General features: G+C 42.4%; 1 protein-coding gene across 1 annotated transcript in view; it reads right to left on the minus strand.

Moving 5' to 3' along the window:
* dnmbp (dynamin binding protein) overlaps positions 1–19,501 on the minus strand; it is a 69,244-nt gene extending 49,743 nt beyond the window's left edge. Inside the window, exon 1 of the mRNA XM_008106501.3 lies at positions 19,386–19,501. The gene's annotated coding sequence lies outside the window, so the exon portion shown is untranslated. The remainder of the gene's footprint in view (positions 1–19,385) is intronic.
* Between the last annotated feature and the right edge of the window lie 2,705 nt (positions 19,502–22,206).

The following is a 22,206-nucleotide window of genomic DNA, read 5'->3' on the forward strand; positions in this document are numbered from 1 at the left end:
CGAGCTGAAAGAATTTTGTAAAGAGGTCAATTGAGACCTGACCCTGTGTGTGAGGGAGGCACAATGGAGCTGCCTTGTGTCAAAGTGGAAATGGCTTGTAAAGAGAATATAAATTTCATGTCCTCTTAAAAGTGCAGCACAAAGTAACTGCACTTGAGAGCCAGAGACAGTTTTAATCTGTTATGTTTATATCTTATATGTCTTCAGATGGGTTCATGGTGGTATATATCGCTCCCCACTCCATTTTAGTCTCAGAATAACTGTGAGATGAGCCAGGCTAAAAGAGGAGAGTGGGGAGAGATTGTACCAGGATCACCAAATAGGTTTCAAGACATAGTGGGGACTTGAACTTGGACCACCCAAGTCCACTCTAATCATTACACACTTCCATTGTAGAATTTCAGACATCTTCTTCCTATTCATTATTACAAGCACCTAAAGCTACAATCAGCAAGAAAAGGAAAGAATGAGAAGGGAAATAATCTTCATCCCCATCTTTTTAGGCAAAATGCTGGATAAAAAGAAAAGAGCCAGTTAGGAGGAAGCTGAGACAGATTAATCATCCCACCCCCCAAAAGGGAGATCAAACTTGGAAAATGTGATTAGATAAAACTTCAAAAATTATTAATGTAACCAAGTCATAACATATACATCCATCATATCATTGCAAATGTACGGAAGGAGTTCCAAAATATTGCTGAATTCAAATAAACAATAGTAAATATCCTGTGACATCCAAAGCAAAGCACCAGACCAAAACAAACAGAACATCTCCATAAAGCTCTCTAGATGTGTGATTATACCTTCCATCATCCTGAGCCAAAACAGCTGGGAATGATGGTAGTTCTAGTCCAACATATCTTGTGAGTTCTGGGTTGAGGTGGGACTGATATTTAAAGTACTAAGGCTATATAAAATCCTAATTATCTACTTTGAACTGGATTATATAAGTCTACACTACCAGTTAAAGCAGATAATCTGGATTTTATATGGCAGTGTAGAAGTGCATTGAACTGCATTATATGAGTCTACACTGCCATATAATACAGTTCAATGCAGTTAAACTGCATTAGGAAACTTTACTATGTGGTAGTGTAGGTGGGGGTCTGAGCTAGTCTAAAGGAATAGTTTACTCAGACAGAGCTTTCTATTTTCAGTGAGGTGAAGTAATCTACAGTCAACCCTTCACATCTGCTGGGGTTAGGGCAGGGGTCCCTAAACTTTTTAAACAGGGGGCCAATTCACGGTCCCTCAGACCGTTGGAGGGCCGGACTATAGTTTTTTTTAAAAACAAACTATGAACAATTTCCTATGCATACTTCACATATCTTATTTTGAAGCAAAAAACAAACAAAATGGAACAAATACAGCCTCAATGTTCATCATCATCATCATCATCATCATCATCATCATCAAAAAAATAATAAAGGAAGTTGGAAGAGACCCCTTGGGCCATTTAGTTCAACCCCCTTCTGCGTTTGTGCACCAAAAGCACAAACAAAGCACCCTGACAGACGGCCACCCAGCCTCAATGTTGTTAATAATAATAATAATAATAATAATAATAATAATAATAATAATAATAATACATTGCACAGTCCTAAACACTTAAGAAGTGTTCGACTTGTGATTTTGTGATTCGGAATCCAGCATATATATCTTGTTTGCTGTGTTATACTTTGTCTTTGTGTCAATAATAATAATAATAATAATAATAATAATAATAATAATAAAGAGGGTTGGAAGAGACCCCTTGTGCTATTTAGTCCAACTCCCTTCTGCCTTTGTGCCCCAGAAGCACTAGCAAAGCACCCCTTAAAATTATTAATTAATTAAATAATAATTAAAATACCATTATAAACAAGCAAAGCTTTGGAAGGCACGCACTGAGCGAGGGAGGAGGCGTGTGCCTTTCCATCCTCCCTTGCACCGCACGCACCTTCCTCGGTGGAAGAGGAGTGAGCTGCTGCTGTGGGGGCCGGATAAATGGCTTCGATGGGCTGCATGTGGCCCCAGGGCCGTAGTTTAGGGACCCCTGGGTTAGGGTCTTGGGATCCACGCAAAAGTGGGAAAGCCATGAATAAAAAATCTGTTATGTTTTATCTGAGGAGCCGCAGTGGCACAATGGGTTAAGCCAGTGGTTCCCAAACTGTGGGTCCCCAGATGTTTTGGCCTTCAACTCCCAGAAATCCTAACAGCTGATAAACTGGCTGGGATTTCTGGGAGTTGTAGGCCAAAACACCTGGGGACCCACAGGTTGAGAACCACTGGGTTAAACCCTTGTGAACTGCTGACCTGAAAGTTGGGTTGCTGACCTGAAGGTTGCCAGTTCGAATCTATGAGATGGGGTGAGCGTCCGTCTGTCAGCTCTAGCTTGCGGGGACATGAGAGAAGCCTCTCAGTAACACATCCAGGTGTCCCCTGGGCAACATCTCTGTAGATGGCCAATTCTCTCACACCAGAAGTGACTTGCAGTATGTTCTCAAGTCGCTTCTGACACGATTAAAAAAAAAAAAAACCCTGAGAGAACACCTCTCTAGGAATCTCTAGTCCTTCAGCTTGACACTGTGGTCACCTTCTGTTGGAAGTTGACCATAGTGTTGCACTGGATAACTTGAAATTCCTAGTGATAAGATTTTAATCAAATCTGCAAATGATCAAATCCACAAAAGTCAAACTTGTAAATGTGGAGAGCCACCTGTATAGTAAACTGTCCACAACAAGCAGAGCCCTATGATAAGGCAAAGAGGGGTAGCCTCTTCAGTTAGCCAGCAAGCCACCAGGAATGAATTGCACCCCTGCCCCTACCTCGGAGAGAGCCTTACTGCCGCCTCATCTCCCTTGCAAACCCTTTTGTCACCTTGCCTCTGCACTGGGTCCCCTGCTGTCTCCTTCTCTGCTTCTTGGCTGGTTCACACAGTACTGCCCGCCCACCTGCTTGCCTGTCCATTCACTCTGTGAAAAGAAACAAGGCTGCTCAAAGTGGTCCACGTGTCCTTATGCAGAGGCAGCAGGATAAGGGCAGGACTCTTTTAAAGAGCAAGGAGTAGATGAAGCATAGCAAAAGGGAGGAAGAGAAACTATGCAGGATAGCTGCAAAGATGGGATGCACCGTAATTGCTTCTTGTTTTATCTCAGGCAATAGAAGAGCTTGCTGAGAGCGAGTGTGACATCCTCCTCCTGACTTCCTGTCCTTTGACTATCACAAATGCCCTGATCCACAATACACCCAGGTAAAGATAAGATAGCTTTCAGTTTGCCATTTGTAGACAAGTGAACATGGTAGGACCAGAGAAAAGCGAGGTTTGCTACTATGAAGCTGATGAGGAAAAAAAACAATCCATTCAGCTGCGTCGGAAGTGTGGGTGTTAATGAGTAAAGAATGGCCTGAAAGCTGGGGGGAGAGAAGTAGGAGTGCTGAGATAGTACCAGAACATTCCTCTAATTACTACAGCTCGGGCAATGATGACAAAACACATTAATGAAAGGCAACCAATGAAATAAAATACACAACACACTCTATGTTACAGACAGCCCTGAATACAAAGCTGGAACATAATACAGAGAATGTTTCCATACCACACACTGATGCAATTTTACTTCTGTTGTCACAACACTCCTCTTGCTCTGATACCTTGTGGGGGGGGGGGGGGGGATGATATCAAAGGGCTATCGTTTGGCATTTTTTCCCATGTCAAATTATTTGGCTTGAGTGGAACTGAAAGAAACGCTCTTCTCCCCATGTTTGGTTGACTGGGACTCCAAACCGGGGGGGGGGGGGGGTGCCTTTTCTGCATGGAACATGAGCACATCATTGTCTCCTCAGGCACATCTGCTTTGCAAGACTCACTGAAAACTTCTGCCTGCAGGGAGGAAAGAATCTCACAGCTTCATCCGGGCTGGATAATTAGAGAACCCAGCCTTCTGTCCTGAAGAGCAAACTGTTCCCAGATTTTGTGCCTCGGGCCTCCTCCCCTTGGCTGTCCGCATCCGTGCCAAGTGTAACAGCCCTGCTGCGTGTTGCAGCAGGAGGCACCAATCCAGAGGAAAGCGTCTCACCCACCCACAGGCCTGGGGTCAGGCATGAGTCACCGAGGTTGCCTGCTTGCCAGCACCACTCCCCTCTTACCTCTGGGAGATCCACAATGGAACAGAGAGGACGGAGAGAATCAGGCCAAGCCTTCTATCACAACAAAGCGTACTCAGGCCTCCTAGAAGCCTAAAAGCACCTGGCCTCCTAGCAGCAGTGAAGTAAGGCTCCTCTACCCCGGTTCCCTTGGTGTCCCAAGCAATGTACATAGATTACGGGACTTTATTCACCAATTATGTTCCTCCTGCAGGAGGAATCTCAGCCACAGGCTGCAGCATGCACAGAACTAGTGTAGCAAGCAGAGTAGATACAGATTGAGTATTCCTTGTTTGAAATGCCTGGGGCCAGAAATAATATATATTTCAGAATTTTTTCTGATTTTGGAATCAGAAAAAATCAAGGGTGTTCTGATTGTGTGTTCCCAGGGTGTTGACTTGATGGCCCTTGTGGTCTCTTCCAATTGTACAATTCTATGGAGCCTCCGGTGGCCTAGGGGATAAAAGCCTCGTGACTTGAAGGTTGGGTTGCTGACCTGAAGGCTGCCAGGTTCGAATCCCACCCGGGGAGAGCGTGAATGAGCTCCCTCTATCAGCTCCAACTCCATGCGGGAACATGAGAGAAGCCTCCCACAAGGATGGTAAAACATCAAAACATCCGGGCATCCCCTGGGCAACGTCCTTGCAGACGGCCAATTCTCTCACTCCAGAAGCAACTTCAGTTGCTCCCGACATGGAAAAAAAATGAAATAATGAGCTATCTAGGAGATGGGATCCAACTCTGAATACGAAAGTCATATATATATATACCTTATACATATAGCCTGAATGCAATTTTATATAGAGTATTTTAAATAATTTTGTGCATGAGACATTTGTGCACATTAAACTATCAGAGAGTGACAGTGTCACTATCTCAGCCACATGTTTACATCTTTAAACTTACTCGCCCAACGATGCACAGTACTCACATCAACACAATCACCATAAAGAGCTTGCACTCTCTGATGAATCTCCTTTGGGGTGACACCTTCTGCTGTCAAGAATTTAATGACTGCACGTTGCTTAAGTCACATTGACTGACTGTCTGCGCAGGGTTCCATACTTCACACTTTAACAACACAACCATTCAATGCTAAGGCTTCCCGCCAAATAGAACTGTAGAGGAGAGTCTACTGAGCAAGCCAGTACCTGCCACACACCACTACTGCCATCTGTTGAGGAGTTACGAAGGTGGAGGCATTACTTTTCATTCATCCCTCATATATCTTCAGTGTGACAATTTTCAGATATTTGAAGATGTACTGTATATCATATACTCTCTCAATAATGTCTTCTTCAGGCTAAACATGGTCAGACCAATAAAGCTAAGTTTCCAAGCCCTATACCATCTTTGTTACCTTCTTTGGGCATCCGAATCATCTTCCTGAATTTGTATCAGACTGGCCGAACATGTAACTTTCCATGATGGAATATAACGGTCATCATCCCTCATAACTGGCTGGGCTGCCTAGTACTGGTTGGAATTACAGCCCAAAAGAATCTGGAAGATGACACACTCCCTCTCCATTGTATTACATTTACATTTAACTAATTTCCTATCATTCACAACTGAGAAACTTGTAAAAGTAAAAAAATACTTTAGGGGAAACAAGGGACAATTCAACGAGGACATTACATGTGCAGAGCAAAAGAATCTTGGCTGATTGTTGAGGAAGGAAAGAAAGTACAGCTTGAGGAGAGATGGAAGAAATTAGCCTAGAAAAGGGCATGGCTGGCTGAAAGCCTGAGAAGGAGCACTTCACAATGCAAGACTGTGTTATGGATTCTACTCGTAAATTGCCAGACTTCCAACTTAACTCTTCCAGGAATTTCACAGGGGCATAAGATGGCAGTGGAAATTGCCTTCTATCACATGATGATGATGATTTATAAAATTTCTAAAACTATTAGGCATGGCAAAATAACTTTCAAATGAAACAAAATAATTTGGCAGCAGGTTTCCTATCAGATAGGCAGAATGTGACATTTCATTGATACTCTACAATTGGCAAAGGAGGTTACATCAATCTAGAAACGTCCTGATACTACAGGTCTTTTCATGAGTAAGTTACAGAATTGCAGGATCACAAAATCACAGAATTGAAAGAGACCACAAGGGTCATTCAGCCCAACCCCCCTGTCATGCAGGAAAACAAAATCAAAGCATTTCTGACAGATGATCATCCAGCTGTTTTTGAAAACCTCCAGAGAAGGAAACACCATCACGTTTCAAGGCAGTGCATTCCAATGTCAATCAGATCTTACTGTCAGGAGGTTCTTTGTAATGTTTACATGGAATCTTTTTTCCCCCCTGTAGTTTGAATTCATTACTCTGTGTCCTAGTTTCTGGAGCAGCAGAAAACAAACATGTTCCCTCTCAAGATGACATCCTTTCAAATAAATATACATAGCTATCATTGCACTCCTTAACTTTCTCTTCTCCAGGCTAAACATACCTAGCTCCTTAAGCTGCTTCTCATAGGGTATCAAGAGTATCAAAGAGCTAATGGGAGGTCCAGAAGAACCAGCAGCAAAGTCCTTCCTCAGACAAAAAGACATCTAAATGGCAACAAATCCTAGCTGGATTTTTAAAAGTTTACAATTGGTGCATCATCCAGGAATGCTGGAGATGGATTGCAATCACTTATTCTTTTCCCCAAAGTGCAGAATACAGAGTGCATAGAAGTTGGAAACGTTCAGACAGATTTTAAGCAGGACTGGGTGATTTATAACTTTAGAGATGTTTGGGACTTCTACTACAAGAAGCCCATGCAAGCAATGACAAAAGGAAAAAACTATGGCAGTTGTAATCCAAATATCTGGAATCTCTAAAGGTTCCCAATTGCAAAGCTACAGTTAGGGTTAGATCCCATATTTTACAGGACACAAAAACTCCCTTCATCTCACGAACATCTACAAATCAGTAATCCAGCATCTTACCGCAAAAGTAATTAGCAACAAGAGGCAAAGATCTAGAATGCAAGGCATCGCCCACAGTTCTCCATGCATCCTGTCAACACAGGAGAACAAAACAAGCAGAAAGTGGACCAAGCAGCAAGAACAAGAGGTTGCCAAGGAAACCTCCAACTTGGATACAGCCACAACTCTGGTTTCCAAGCTGGACCAAAGATGAACCATTTAATCCACAAACTCTCACTAATGTGTGACAGTAAGTTATAGATTGTTCTACTTCTGGGTAGCCTACATTTGAAGACATCTGCCCTTCATCAGTACAAATAGCATTAAAAGTAACAATTGTATTAATGTACTGGTGATCAACAAGATGTTTGCTACAATAACAATCATGAATGTAAGCCAAATGGACTAAATTGGGTCCGTAAACATCAATGTGTTACTTTAGCCATGGGTCCCCCTGAGGAGATAGGGTGGATTACAAATAAAGTTGTTGTGATGATGATGATGATGATGATGATGATGTTTATATGCCATTCTTCCCCCCAAAACTAGGATTTAAAGCAGATATGCAATGGACCCTTAACTCAAATGTGCAGAAACTCTCAACTGCCTGTATATTGCAGTAGATCACCAAAAAACCAGTGGTCAAACCAGTAGCCAAATCCTTATATAGTTTATTCCGTGGATGGAGAGCAATTGGCCTACAGACAATTTAGAGTACCGTAGACTATATGTTTCTCACCAACACTAGAAGGCCAAACAAACAGCAAACAATGGATTAGGCATGTCTAATCTAACCCTTCCTGATATACATCCCTCAAAATGTTTTGGATTACAGCTCCTAATTACTAGCCAAGCTGGCTGAGGTTCGTGAAAGTTATCATCCCAAAATATTGGAAAGATCCATATAGGATAAGACTGGCCTAAGCAATAAATATGCCAGATAATAATGGTACCATCATGCCCTATATCTATTATCTTAATTAATAATCAGATACTGCTGCTTAATGAAGCACAGGACAGCACATACCAAATCTTGGAAAAGTTATTTTTTTGGTCTACAGTTTCCAGAATGAAGCTGAGGATGCAGTTAGCGCAGAACAACTGCTGTAGTCTAGAAGTTGTAGCCAGGAATAATAACTTCCCAATCTAGCACATGCAAAGCCGAGAATCCTGTTTATGCACTACCCTGGAGTCCATTATAATAGAGCTAAAGTCTACTATGTACTGTTATGAACTTTTCCACTGTAGTTCTGCGGTTGCAAAGGCAGGCAACCAGGCAAAGCTATCTCAATCATAAGAACAACAATGAAATAGAGGCGGCGGCTATTTCTCCAATGCCCGGCTTCCATTTCTGGGTGGGTCCTCAAATCTGGGGTGTTCTGGAAAGACTGCCTTCAAAATCACCTGAGTCACAGGACTTACCATTTGTCAAGGCAATCTTCCCAAAACACTCAGGCTCTGTGAACCCACCTAGAAGCCAAGCACTGATGAAATACATTGTTTTGCACCAACAGCCTCATTTTCCCAGTAATGATGTAGAAGGCTCTGTCTACTTACCCATGCAGCTGTGGCCCCTTTTTCCTGCTGCCACCACTATGCTGTCACGTACGCCAGAATAATCATAATCAGACTGGGGTAGAGCACCAACAAGATTACCAACAAAATACCAACAGAGAAAGCTCTCTATCCTGCTATTCATTCCCATCTCAGACAGACGGATGCTCAGAAACTGTTCTTCACAAGGCTACATCCCCTTGTTCATCTTGGCTCTCAATTGGCTCTTTATTTTATCTCTCCTCTATTTGTCTAGTTATCTTTTTTTTAACCCAGTTTATATTATTTGCTAACAAATTGCAAAGAAGGAACAATGACTACACTCACCATCTGGCTGAGCCCACCCCCCTGACCTAGATAGGACAACCAAAGAAAAAGCAAAGGGAGATGCCTGCTTCACCAAAGGAGACCTAAGCAGAGACAGCATCTCATGTGGGGGAGAAGCAAATTCCCATCCTGGGAAACAACAGTTCCATTTTCTCTCAGGACTTTAATCATAATAACAGGCTTCAGTGCCAAAGATTTGAACTTTAGGTGAGGGTTTCTTTACGGTCATAGTGCAAGGAGATATATCACCAGGCTCTGCGAATTAAATTTAATGCTCACTTACATTAAGTAGTCTCAAATCCCAAAATCTTAGAGGGATAATCATTTATGTGTTCCTCATTCCCCAGACACTTAACTCTATGTAACTGGAAGTATTTTCTGACAGAGACATCAAGGACCCAAAAATAGGGATGGTGAGTATCCAAAGTGTTGTTAGTCAATGGATGGGAGGGTGAGCGAATGGGGCTAAGCAACATTTCTGTGCTGTTCCTGTTCAACTTCAAAGAAAGAAAGCTCAGACATCATACTTTTGTACTACAATTTCCAGCATTACCACTGTCCTGCAGGGATGTTCTTCGAACATAAACAGAGAACATCCTAATAGCACCCATTCACACTAGGACAGCATATTTAAGACAAATAATAATAATAATAATACTTTATTTATATACTGCCCCTTCTCCTCGAGAGGACTCGGGGCGGTTTCCAACATAAAGCAAAACAATCAGTTGTCAAAAGGAAACCATACAACAAAGCTAAATATAATAAGCAAAGTAAACATCATAAAACAATAACAAACAATTCTACTAAAACAATCACAAAAATTAAAATCCAGTTCAATTTGCTCCATCAACGGGTTCAAATGGCAAATCCATCTGTTTGTCTAAATTGTCCTAAATACAGTATGATCCTTGTATATGTGGGACCAATACTCATGATTTCACTTATCTATATCCAAAAAATTTCGATGGTTTAGGCATTTTCTAGGTCCTATGGTGTGATTCTATGGCATACTTCTGTCAGAAGCTGAGCACAGAGTCACAGCGGAGGATTGAGAAATGTTAGAGAGGTTTTCTCTCTAGGACCTTTTCTAGAAACTCTCATGAGATTCTATGGTGTGCTTCCATTGTTTATTTCAGTAGGGTTCACTATGATCTGCGTCTCCATGTTTCCACAGTAAGTACAAGAACATATCTTCCACAGATTTGGGAATTGTGCTTCCATTCAAATCCGTCCTCAACTTGACCACTTCACTAAACCTTTTTGATTCTCCCATCCTAAAGCAGAATATCCCAAAGACTAGGATGATGAAAAGAGACATACGACACAGCCTGTCCCTCATTCTTTCCATCCCTGCTTCTGAGCATACAGCAAAATGTTTGTCTAGTCAGTGACATACACACTTTTGGACCACTTCCTGAACACACTCAGAGCCAATTCTCACAACCCCTGAAAACAAAACCGGTCGCTTATTTCCTTTTTGGGTGGGTAGTGTTCCTAAGCCCAAATGCCAATGCGCCAGTGATGACGGAGCATTCCATCATAGGCACAAACAACCATTACAAAAAATCCTAAAGCAGTCTGACAGTGATGTGCTAAATTGTCCATTGTACCCATGGCAGAATGTGCAGAAATGTAACTCTTTCCCCACAATTATGAATTCATCTTGATGAGAAAGGTCAGCTCAGACGAAAAGTAAGTAGCCAGTCACAAAGCTCAGAGTCACATGAACTGGCCCTTGTGCATACCTAACTTTATTTAGGCCATGGACACCATATATGGAAAGGTTGGCAGTATGAAACTAAACATTCTGCAACAGTATCTTTTTACTTCTATTGGCTGTTGACACCAGGTTTTCCAAGCTTACCCAAAGCTAACAAATGTTCTTAGACACAAATAATATATTCCCATATAATTTGCAGCCATTCATCTATTGAAAATTGCCACACACTCATTCCAGGGTGTTTCCAGGTAACACTAGCTAGTAAAACAACAGGAAACATACTAATTATAACATATTAGCAAAGCAAGGGAACTACTAAGCTCAATATAGATCAGGTTTTGGTACTATATTTGCTATTCCTATTGTTAATTCTGACAAGAAACATCAGTGGTATAGTTCACATCCAAGGAATTAAATGCCCTATAGCAGTGTGTCAAACTTGTGGCCCTCCATGTGTTTTGGACTTTGGCTCCCAGAATTCCTGGCCATAGGACAAGCTGGCTAGAGCTCCTGGGAGTTGGAGGGCCAAACATCTGGAGGGCCACAAATTTGACATTTCTGCCTTAAAGGCTGGGGATCCCATCTGATCTTGGAAGCTAGGTTGGGTCAGCCCTGGTTAGTAATTGGATGGGAGACTGCCAATGAATACCAGGGGCTGTAGACTGTATTTCAGAGGAAAGAGCTGGTAAAATCACCTCTGAGTATTCCTTGCTTAAGAAAACTCTATGAAATGAATATGTATCTACAACTAATGTGCAACTACAGTGATGATATGCTTGCAAGTTTGCAGGATCAGATTCACTGAGGAAAGAGTGGCTACAAATACAAACCACACATCAAGTCATGATCATTAAAAGAAACAAACTGATTCTATAATCCTAAGCGTGTTCCCTCAGAGATAAGTCTCACTGTTCTTAGTGGGGCTTATTCCGAGAAAGGGATGTTTAAGACTGCTGCCTCAATACAAGAATGAGTTTATTTAGTGGCATCTGACAAGAAAGCATCTTTTCTGTTCATAGTTCTTCCCATGACAAATATACAGAATAAGTACTTCTTTAGAGCATTTCATTTTGTTTGTTTTACGTCTTCTTGCGGTTGTAGATATTTTTCAAACATCTGCAGTACAGTATATACAATCCTTCCAGTTATCAGATTCATGGTTCAGGTAATTTACTTGAAAGGCAGAAATCCAGCCATATATTTCATACACAACAGTATATTTTCCAGCATGTGAAGAAATCGGGGTTGAGAAAGAGAACCTGTTTGTAAGATAGGCAACTAACTCTACAATTGTGTCTGGATGATTAAAATATTTGAATTCTTCCTGATCAAAAATGAAGGTAAAGGAAAGAAAGCAGAATAGGAAGGAGGGCACAAGCAATAATTTTACATGTTTAAAGGAAAAGTATGCCAATGAATCGTGCAGATACTAAGACAGTAACCAAGATGAAGGAAATTATATAGTGGTAAGTTTGCATAACAGTAAGAAAGAACACTAAGGCTGTGGTTCTCGACCTGTGGACTGCGACCCACTGGTGGGCTGCAAAACCTAAAATAAGGACTGTGGCTATAGATGATTAAATATGGTTTTCTGTGGAAGAGAAATGGGAACTACTGGATGGCATATGTTCTGTATAAGAAATTAGAGCTGATGTGGTCTGTCCAATGCAATTTTCTAAATCAGCACCTCAAATAACCAAACTGAATGAAAAGTCGACCAAAAACTGATTTGTAACCCTTTTGGTACTAATGTTGGAGAGTGGTCCCTGGTCAAAGTGGTCCCTGGTGGGAAAAAAATTAAGGAAACACTAAGGCCCTGTCTACACTGCCATATAAAATCCAGATTATCTGCTTTGAACTGTATTATATGGCAGTGTAGAAGGGGCCTAAGTGTTATCAATCATAACAACTGAAAGAAGTCACCTCAAGAAATGTGGGCTGGGTAATACTTTTGGGACATTTTCAGATTTATGGAAATTATATTAAAATGTACTCATCTGCACACATCCTTAAGATCTGCTAAAACAGTGCTAGAGGGTTACTGAGTGACTGATGTAAGAACACAAATAAATAGCACATTTTTGTATCCAATAGGTAATGCTTCTCTTTTTTTTTGTCTGTCAGAAGGTCTACAATGAGGTCAACAAGACAGAAGAAATAGATGTGCTGCACATCTCAATGTCAGTGTGATCCATCTCTGTGGCTATAACAGCTGTTCTTGACAGTAGGTCCATATGGCAGGAATGCCCCCAAGCTCTGATTAAACAGCTTGAGCCAAGTAAGGCACCAGCTAAAGCTGCACGCAAATACAGAGACAAGTGCTTAAAGTGGGCGCAATTGACATCATTCAAATATCACAAGCTTCCCCAGTGAGAAGAAACCTGCTGTTAGGAATAAACACAGAACAATTTTGCAACGAGGCCTACCTCTCTTCCCAATGATAAGGAGTGTTTTCCAGGCCACAGTATTTACTCTACTACCGAAAACTGTGTTTGGAGAAATCCATAATTTACTCTTCCAGCCTCCTGCATGCCATTTTTATCCCTGAAAGGCAAGAATACTGGGGCACTGAACAAGCAACTGCCTCATACTAGGATTGATCATCCTCCGCTCTTTGTAGTTGTGCCAATAAACTCATATTCAGGAATGAAAGAACTACCAAAACAGTATTTACAAGAACAATGAAAATTAAGCCAGTCAAGGTCAATTCATAACTTGCCAAATTCTTACATGGACGTCAGAGGCAAAGACAAAGAGTAACATAAAATGATGTGATAATTGTAGCAGGGCTTTGGAAAGGGGGTTTTTTTTGAGGGGGAGAGAGTGGATGGAATTACAGAATCCTTCAGATGGCATCATTCAGGGAAATATATTCCAAAAAAACTAGCTTTCCTAAGATCATTCTAAATACTGTATGTACTCAAACCTAATGCTAAATTATCTTCTTAAAATTAGGGTACGCATTAGATTAGCATAATACAGTAATCTATGGGCTGAGCAAAGCAAATGGAGAAGCTGCTTCAGGAGCAACAGGAGCTCCGATTTGAGGAATCTCATCTCTAATTTAATTGTCATGGCTCAATGCTATGTGATCTTGGGATTTGTAGTTCAGTGAGACATCAGCATTTAAAGTGGATTCCTTCTACAGCAGAGATGCATCCCAAGGGTTTCTTTTCCATTGCCGGAAGCTTTGGTGTTCTAACACTTTTGTTTTTAAAGAAGGAGTTCTAAACAGATAGCAATTGTAATGGCCAAATTACAAAGAGGGCACTCTTGTAACTGTGTATTACATTCAACAGCAAATACTGTTTTTTGTTTCAGGGATTTGAACATTGAGGTGCGTGTTAGATTCGATAGCACAATAGACTCAAGTAAATACGGTAAATGCAGGGATTTGACTCCATCACAGGGTGTACTTGTTTGGAGTCCTAGGGCCTACTACCAATTGGGCTCTGCAGCAGTAGTGCTGCTATAGATGCCAGCCTCCACTTGTAAGGGGGTATCTGCACTGTAGAATTAATGCAGTTTGACTCAATGCTATGGGAATTTAAATTTCGTAAGATACCAGCACTCTTTGGCAGGGAAGGCTAAAGACCTTGTAAAACTACAACACCCACGATTCTATAGCACTCAGCCATGGTGGTTAAAGTGATGACAAACTACATTGATTGTAGGGGCACCCTAACAGTGCATCCTCAGAAGCAAAGTGGGTTATCCACCAGGAATGGTGGCCACTGTAGTGTTGTTGAAGGGGCTGGACCCATCAGAGGCCATCCCTCCGATGGAACCATCCAGTAAGTCCAAAAATGAATGAGAGGAGAAGCCTGGCAATTTAAGGAATGACAATATTGGGAGCCTGGGTAGTAGCAGACACTTGAATGAGGCAAGGCCACAGTTGCAGAGGGCTCTGCCAGGGCATGCAGGCCCTGGCAAATGATCTAGCATGGTAGACCCTGGTACCAGGCCTCTACATGCACATATCCGTAACACTTGCCAATTTATGTGTGAGCAGGATCAGCTCACATTAGAATCCATACAATCACACAATTTCTATGCTGCAATCTGGTACTGCATAAAGTGGTTATGAAAATACAAATGTTTAAATTGTTCCGGCCCCTTCAACACAGCTGAATAAAATCCCATATTATCTGCTTTGAACTGGACTATATGGCAGTGTGGACTCAGATAACCCAGTTCAAAGTAGATGTTGTGGGATTTTTTCTGCCTTGATATTCTGGGTTATATGGCTGTGTGGAAGGTCCTCTACTATACAAAGAGTTGATCATTGTAGTTTTAAAATGGTGGAATGTGGCATCTGATCAATAGGATTCACAGAATGTGCAAAAACTTGGTTGCCAACTTGTAACCTAATAAACATGACTTGATGTCTGAACTTTACTATGATTTTGATTATAAATATATTAAATTACCAAGAAAATTGCCTGTAGTTAAGATTCATCAGTTCAGGAAGGCGGGAGCCCCCAATGGTGCAGTGGGTTAAACCCTTGTGCAAACAGGACTGATGACTTGAAGGTTGGGTTGCTGACCTGAAGGTCGCCAGTTTGAGTCCAACCTTGGGAGAGCGTGGATGAGCTCCTTCTGCGTCGATACAGGGAATGCTGTGGATGTAGAGTACCTGGATTTCAGTAAGGCCTTCGACAAAGTCCCCCACGACCTTCTGGCAAACAAACTAGTAAAATGTGGGCTAGACAAAACTACAGTTAGGTAGATCTGTAATTGGCTAAGCGAACAAACCCAAAGGGTGCTCACCAATGCATCGTCTTCATCATGGAAAGAAGTGACAAGTGGAGTGCCGCAGGGCTCCGTCCTGTGCCCGGTTCTGTTCAACATCTTTATTAACGACTTAGACAAAGGGTTAGAAGGCACGATCATCAAGTTTGCAGACGACACAAAACTGGGAGGGATAGCTAACACTCCAGAAGACAGGAGCAGAATTTAAAACGATCTTGACAGACTAGAGAGATGGGCCGAAACTAACAAAATGAAGTTCAACAGGGACAAATGCAAGATACTTCACTTCGGCAGAAAAAATGGAAATCAAAGATACAGAATGGGGGACGCCTGGCTTGACAGCAGTGTGTGCGAAAAAGGCCTTGGAGTCCTCGTGGATAACAAGTTAAACATGAGCCAACAATGTGATGCGGCAGCTAAAAAAGCCAACGGGATTCTGGCCTGCATCAATAGGGGTATAGCGTCTAGATCCAGGGAAGTCATGCTCCCCCTCTATTCTGCCTTGGTCAGACCACACCTGGAATATGTGTCCAATTTTGGGCACCACAGTTGAAGGGAGATGTTGACAAGCTGGAGCAGAGGAGGGCCAGAGGAGGGCGACTAAAATGATTAAGGGTCTGGAGAACAAGCCCTATGAGGAGCGGCTTAAAGAGCTGGGCATGTTTAGCCTGCAGAAGAGAAGGCTGAGAGGAGACATTATAGCCATGTACAAATACGTGAAGGGAAGTCATAGGGAGGAGGGAGCAAGCTTGTTTTCTGCTGCCCTGCAGACTAGGATGCGGAACAATGGCTTCAAACTACAGGAAAGGAGATTCCACCTGAACATCAGGAAGAACTTCCTGACTGTGAGGGCTGTTCGACAGTGGAACTCTCTTCCCTGGGCCGTGGTGGAGGCTCCTTCTTTGGAGGCTTTTAAGCAGAGGCTGGATGGCTATCTGTCGGGGGTGCTTTGAATGAGATTTCCTGCTTCTTAGCAGGGGGTTGGATTGGATGGCCCATGAGGTCTCTTCCAACTCTACTGTTCTATGATTCTATGATTCTATCAGCTCCAGCTCCATGTGGGGACATGAGAGTAGCCTCCCAAAAGGATGGTAAAAACATCAAAACATCTGGGCATCCCCTGGGCAACATTCTTTCAGACTGCCAATTCTCTCACACCAAAAGCAACTTGCTGTTTCTCAAGTCACCTGACACCAAAAAAAAAAAAAAGTTCAGGAAGGTTCTATAGGATAATGATTCAAGAATCTCAGGGGCCTTCCACACAGCCTTCCACACAGCCATATAACCCAGAATATCATGGCAGGAAATCCCACAGTATCTGCTTTGAACTAGGTTATCTGAGTCCATACAGTCATATATTCCAGTATAAAGCAGAAAATTTTACTCAGCTGTGTGGAAGGGGCCTCAGATACACTCTTGTCTCAGATAGAGAAAAACTATTTTTGTCCTGAATTTTAAAATTTGCATAATCCAAATGGTATGGGCAAATAAAAAGTCATCATCCAGAAAACAGATACAGACTGCCAGATCTGGTCTAATTTCTCATGTCTAACATATAAGCACATGAAATAATATCAAAACCAACATCCCAAAGTCAATTATGGATCAACACTGGCATGAAGAAAGATCTGTGTACGTAGAGACAAGAGTCCATATATAGTGCACATAGGAAATCCTTGATGAGGGCTACTTTCTATCCTGCATCCCTAAAAGGTCCCCTGAAACCAGAGAGCATTGGGGCATGTGCTACTTAGAGTTTGGGTAACTCTGGGGACATCTACACCAGTGATTCCCAAGCTTTTTTTGACCAAGAACCACTTTGACCAGGGATCACTCTCTGACATTAGTACCAAAATGGTTACAAATCAGTTTGTAGTTAATTTTAGATTATTTGATTATTTGAGATGCTGTGCCAATTTAGAAAATTGCATTGGATAGACCACATCAGTTCTAGTTTCTGATACAGAACATATGTCATCCAGTAGTCGCTATCTACCCACCCACAGAAAACCATATTTAATAATCTGGAACTGATGTGGTCTATCCAATACAATTTTCTGAATCAGCACCCCAAATAACCCCACGAACAGGCCTAAAAACAAAGACGCCAAGAAAAAAAATTGATTGGGCTTTGTTATTATCCGTAGTAGTAAGGATGAGGCCGCGGACCATATTTTAGTGGTCCATGTGGTCCATGGACCACAGGTTGGGAACCACTGATCTACACTGTAGAATTAATGCAGTTCAGCATCACTTTAACTGCCATGGTTCAATGCTATGGAATCATGGGAGTTGTCATTTTATAAGACCTTTAGCTTGGCTGTATGCCATGTTCTAGAAGTATTCTCTCCTGACATTTGGCCCACATCTACAGCAGGCATCCTAGAATGTGGGTGAAATGTCAGGAGAGAATACGTCTGCAACATGGCCATACAGCCTGGAAAACACACAACAACCCTGTGATTCCGGCCATGAAATCCTTCAACAGCACCTTTAGCTTTCTCTGCCAAACAGTGCTGGGGCCTCACCAAACGACAACTCCCATGATTCCATCACTAAAGTGGTGTCAAACTGCATAAATTCTGCAGTGTAGATGCATCCTTAGTTAGCTGACATGTAAAAGCAGATTTATTGTTTGCACTCATTGTAGCACAGTCCCTCAAACTAGAATTTCAGTTGTACAGGTCTGCAGTTTTCAAATATGAAAGTGCTAACAAACTGGATGCTTAAGTTTCATTTCCCCCCAGACTGTCCCCCAATCCCCACAAAGTGGTATCAAACTGTATCCAACCTAAAGTATAGATGAACTCATAATTGAACTCAGTGGTTCTCAACTTGTGGGCCACGAGAACAAAAATCCAGTCCGCGAAACTCCAGCTTTATTTATTTATTTTATTTATTTTATTTCCGCTCCTTTCTGCACAGCTGACCATTGCATTGGATAGGCTCTAGATTATTAAATATGATTTTCTGTGGGCGAGCAGATAGTGACTACTGGATGGTATATGTTCGGTATCAGAAACTAGAGCTCATGTGGTCTCTCCAATGCCATTTTCTGAATCAGCACCACAAATAACCAAACTGAATTTAAAATTGACCAGAAACAGATTCGTAACCCTTTTGGTACTAATGTTGGAGAGTGGGCCCTGGTCAAAGTGGTCTCTGGTCAAAAAAAGGCTGGGAACCACTGATCTAACTAGAGGCAGAGCACTCTGTCCCATCAAGGAGCCAAGAAAGAGAGCTGCAGATGGGGTGAGGTGCATATAGTCTTCCCTATATAGTTTTGACACCGCTTTAAGTACCTTGACTCAACGCTATAGTAACCTAGGATTTTAGTCTGGTAAGAAACATGCACACTTTGTCAGAGACAGCTACATATTTGCAAAATTACAACTTACATTGAGCCATGGCAGTTTAAAGTGGTATCAAGAGGCATTCATTCTCAGGCATGGGCAAACTTCGGCCCTCCAGGGGTTTTGGACTTCGACTCCCACAATTCCTAACAGCCTACCGGCTGTTAGGAATTGTGGGAGTTGAAGTCCAAAACCCCTGGAGGGCCGAAGTTTGCCCATGCCTGGTGCAGATGCAACTATAGTCGAACTAGAGGCAGAATACTGTAAGTCCCACCAAGGGCGCCAGAGAAGGAGATCAGAGAGGATAGAAGAGAGAGGACAGTGACGATCAGGCCAATGAGTGAGTCCGATTCCCAGTCAAAACACTGGGATGAACTGGGATGATACCTCGGGAAGGGACGCGCCTGTCCCTGGGGCAAACGAGTTGGGTGGCAAAAAGGAGTTATTCTTAAAGAAGCCAATGAGGCGCGATGGGGGAAGGGGGCGCTTCGGATCTCCCACGAGAGACGTGGAAGTTCTTAGGAGGCGCCATAGTTTCGTGGGAGACGGAAGGGGGAGAACTTTCCACGCGGCGGCGGAAGGAGAAGGGACCCCGCCCGTGTTTCCCCCCCCTGGGCGAAGGAGCCTACCTGTTGCGCGCTCCCTCCAGCTCGATCGGAGCCCACTCCCACTCGCGGCTCGGCGGACCCCGGAGAAGCCCAGGCCCGCCCCGCGTCACCGTCCGCCCCGCCCCTCCCCTCGCGGGCCTCCCAGCGCCCCCTGCCGGCCGAAAAGAGCACTCTCGGGGGAAGCAGAGCTCAGAAAGAACAGCACTCAAAAACGGGAATTCGGGACAAGACACAATCAGGGCCAGCTAATCACCTCCTAACAAAGGATTCCCACAGGCAGGAAGCAGCCAGGCTGCAAGGCTATTCAATGCTAATCAATATCTGCTTTGAACGGAGTTATCTGAGTCCACACTGCCATATATTCCAGTGCAAAGCAGATAATATGGGATTTTATTCAGCTGTGTGGAAGGGACTTTCATTAGGCCTATTTTTAATAGTAGCTCTGAAGCAACCAGAAACTACATTCAGGACAAAGCCACATCTATGGCAGACATCCTCAGAGGTTATGGGGTCTGTTGAAAACTAGGCAAGTGGGGTTTATATATCTGTGAAATAATGTCCAGGGTGGGAGAAAGAGTCCTTGTCTGATTGAGGCAGGTGTGAATATTTCAGTTGGCTACCTTGATTAGCATTGAATAGCCTTTCAGTTTCAAGGTTTGGCTGTTTACTGCCTGGGAGAATCCTTTGTAATAGTTGTTAATACAGTAGTCTCACTTATCCAACATTCGCTTATCCAACATTCTGGATTATCCAACGCATTTTTGTAGTCAATGTTTTCAATACATCGTGATATTTTGGTGCTAAATTCGTAAATACAGTAATTACTACGTAGCATTACTGTGCATTGAACTACTTTTTCTGTCAAATTTGTTGTATAACATGATGTTTTGGTGCTTAATTTGTAAAATCATAACCTAATTTGGTGTTTAATAGGCTTCTCCTTAATCTCTCCTTATTATCCAACATATTCGCTTATCCAATGTTCTGCCGGCCTGTTTATGTGGGATAAGTGAGACTCTACTGTAGTTGTAAAAAGAATAAAATAACGGTGCAGAAGTCTATTGTTATGTAGAAGCTAATTGGCTTCTTGCATCTGAATGATTTCTAAATTTAAACAAACTGGAATCGGTTCCTGATCGTTTAAAGATGAAGATGTTTTGCCAGGAAGCAACAAAGCAACAAAGTTCAGTCCTGTTTCAATACTGCTATAGGGAGAAATTAGGATCACTGTTTTACACACACACATACATACATACACAAATCTGCATTTAACCAAACCAGCATTTTCTCATCAGTGTTGTCCATGATGCTTCAAGCCGTTTGTGATGTCCAAATCTTCTAATGTTGTGCCACGCCATCTGTATTTGCCAAGGGACCCTTGCTCTTAGGTAGTAAAGGTAAAAGTTTTCCCCTGACATTAAGTCCAGTCGTGTCCGACTCTGGGGGTTGGTGCTCATCTCCATTTCTAAGCTGAAGAGACGGTGTTGTCAGTAGACACCTCCAAGGTCATGCAGCTGGTATGACTGCATGGAGCGCTGTTACCTTCCCGCTGGAGCGGTACCTATTGATCTACTCACATTTGCATGTTTTCAAACTGGTAGGTTGGCAGAAGCTGGGGCTAACAGCGGGAGCTCACCCTCCTCCCTAGATTCAAACTGCCAACTTTTCAGTCATCAAGTCATCAAGTTTGGCAGCTCATCGGTTTAACCTGATGCACCTCTGGGAGCTCCTGCCCTTAGGTTGGCATTCTTAATTTTCCTCCCAAAAGAAAAACAATGTTCATTCAGAGAGAAGGAGATGGAAGGCCATACACAAATACATAGTCCAGAACAGCTAATAGACTCTCAGTTAAGTAGCTCTCATGAGGATAGATAGATGCCGGATAAATATAGTTTCTGGTTGCTTGAGAGTTACTATTAAAAACAGACCTAACTAATATAATGCTCCATGCTATACCTCATCAATAAAAGGTGGAGCTGCTTTGTAAATACAAAGGTCAGGCTGGCACCATCATTCTGAGTTTCTTGAAGGCAGACACGACTGGCCTCTGCTACTGTTTTATTTGTATGCATTTTGTTCTTGTTTTCAAACTGTAATTTCAGCTGTTGTGCATTGCCATGGGACACGTAGCAAGCAAATGCTACAATAAGCGAGTAAGTAAACATAAGCAAGGATGTAATGAAGGAGATAAAATCCAACCTGTTTGTTCTCCTTCTCTCTTCTCTGTATAGATGGGGGAGATATGAGAAATTAAGGCTGCAACCCTGAAATAAGTATGGAAAAAGAGGATCATACATATTCTGTTTCACAAGAGAACTCAGGCCAGGTAGCCACAAGAATTCAAAGGTCAAGATCTTACATTGCTTCACTGCATGGTAAATATTCTCCAGTGGAGTCAGGTTAAGCAACCCCTATATTAAACAGCAATGCAATCCAGTGTGTGTAGATCAATGGTCAATGAACATATCTGACATGATGGAATGCACAGCGAATAGAAACAATATGCAGAAATAATGTGCATTAAATTGGCCTGAATGTGCTACCTGCTGCCTACATATACAACTCTATTTACAATACTGTAAGCCATGACTATTACATATTGCCCTGAAATTCACTTCGCATGCATAGCACAACATCCGACTGTGAATGTCTTTAACAGAATGCTGGTTTTACTGTGACTAGAGAAAAAGGGACTTGGAGGGAGAGAAGTGCATACAACCTAATATCAGTGTATGCATCACAACACACTCGCTCACACCTGCAGCAAAGTAGGTGGGAGTTTCATATCCAGAAAAAGGAAACAAAATTTGCTGGATTATTCCTGGGGTAATATAACCTGGAG

The sequence above is a fragment of the Anolis carolinensis genome, chromosome 3 (assembly GCF_035594765.1).
Source record: "Anolis carolinensis isolate JA03-04 chromosome 3, rAnoCar3.1.pri, whole genome shotgun sequence".
Lineage (NCBI taxonomy): Eukaryota > Metazoa > Chordata > Lepidosauria > Squamata > Dactyloidae > Anolis > Anolis carolinensis.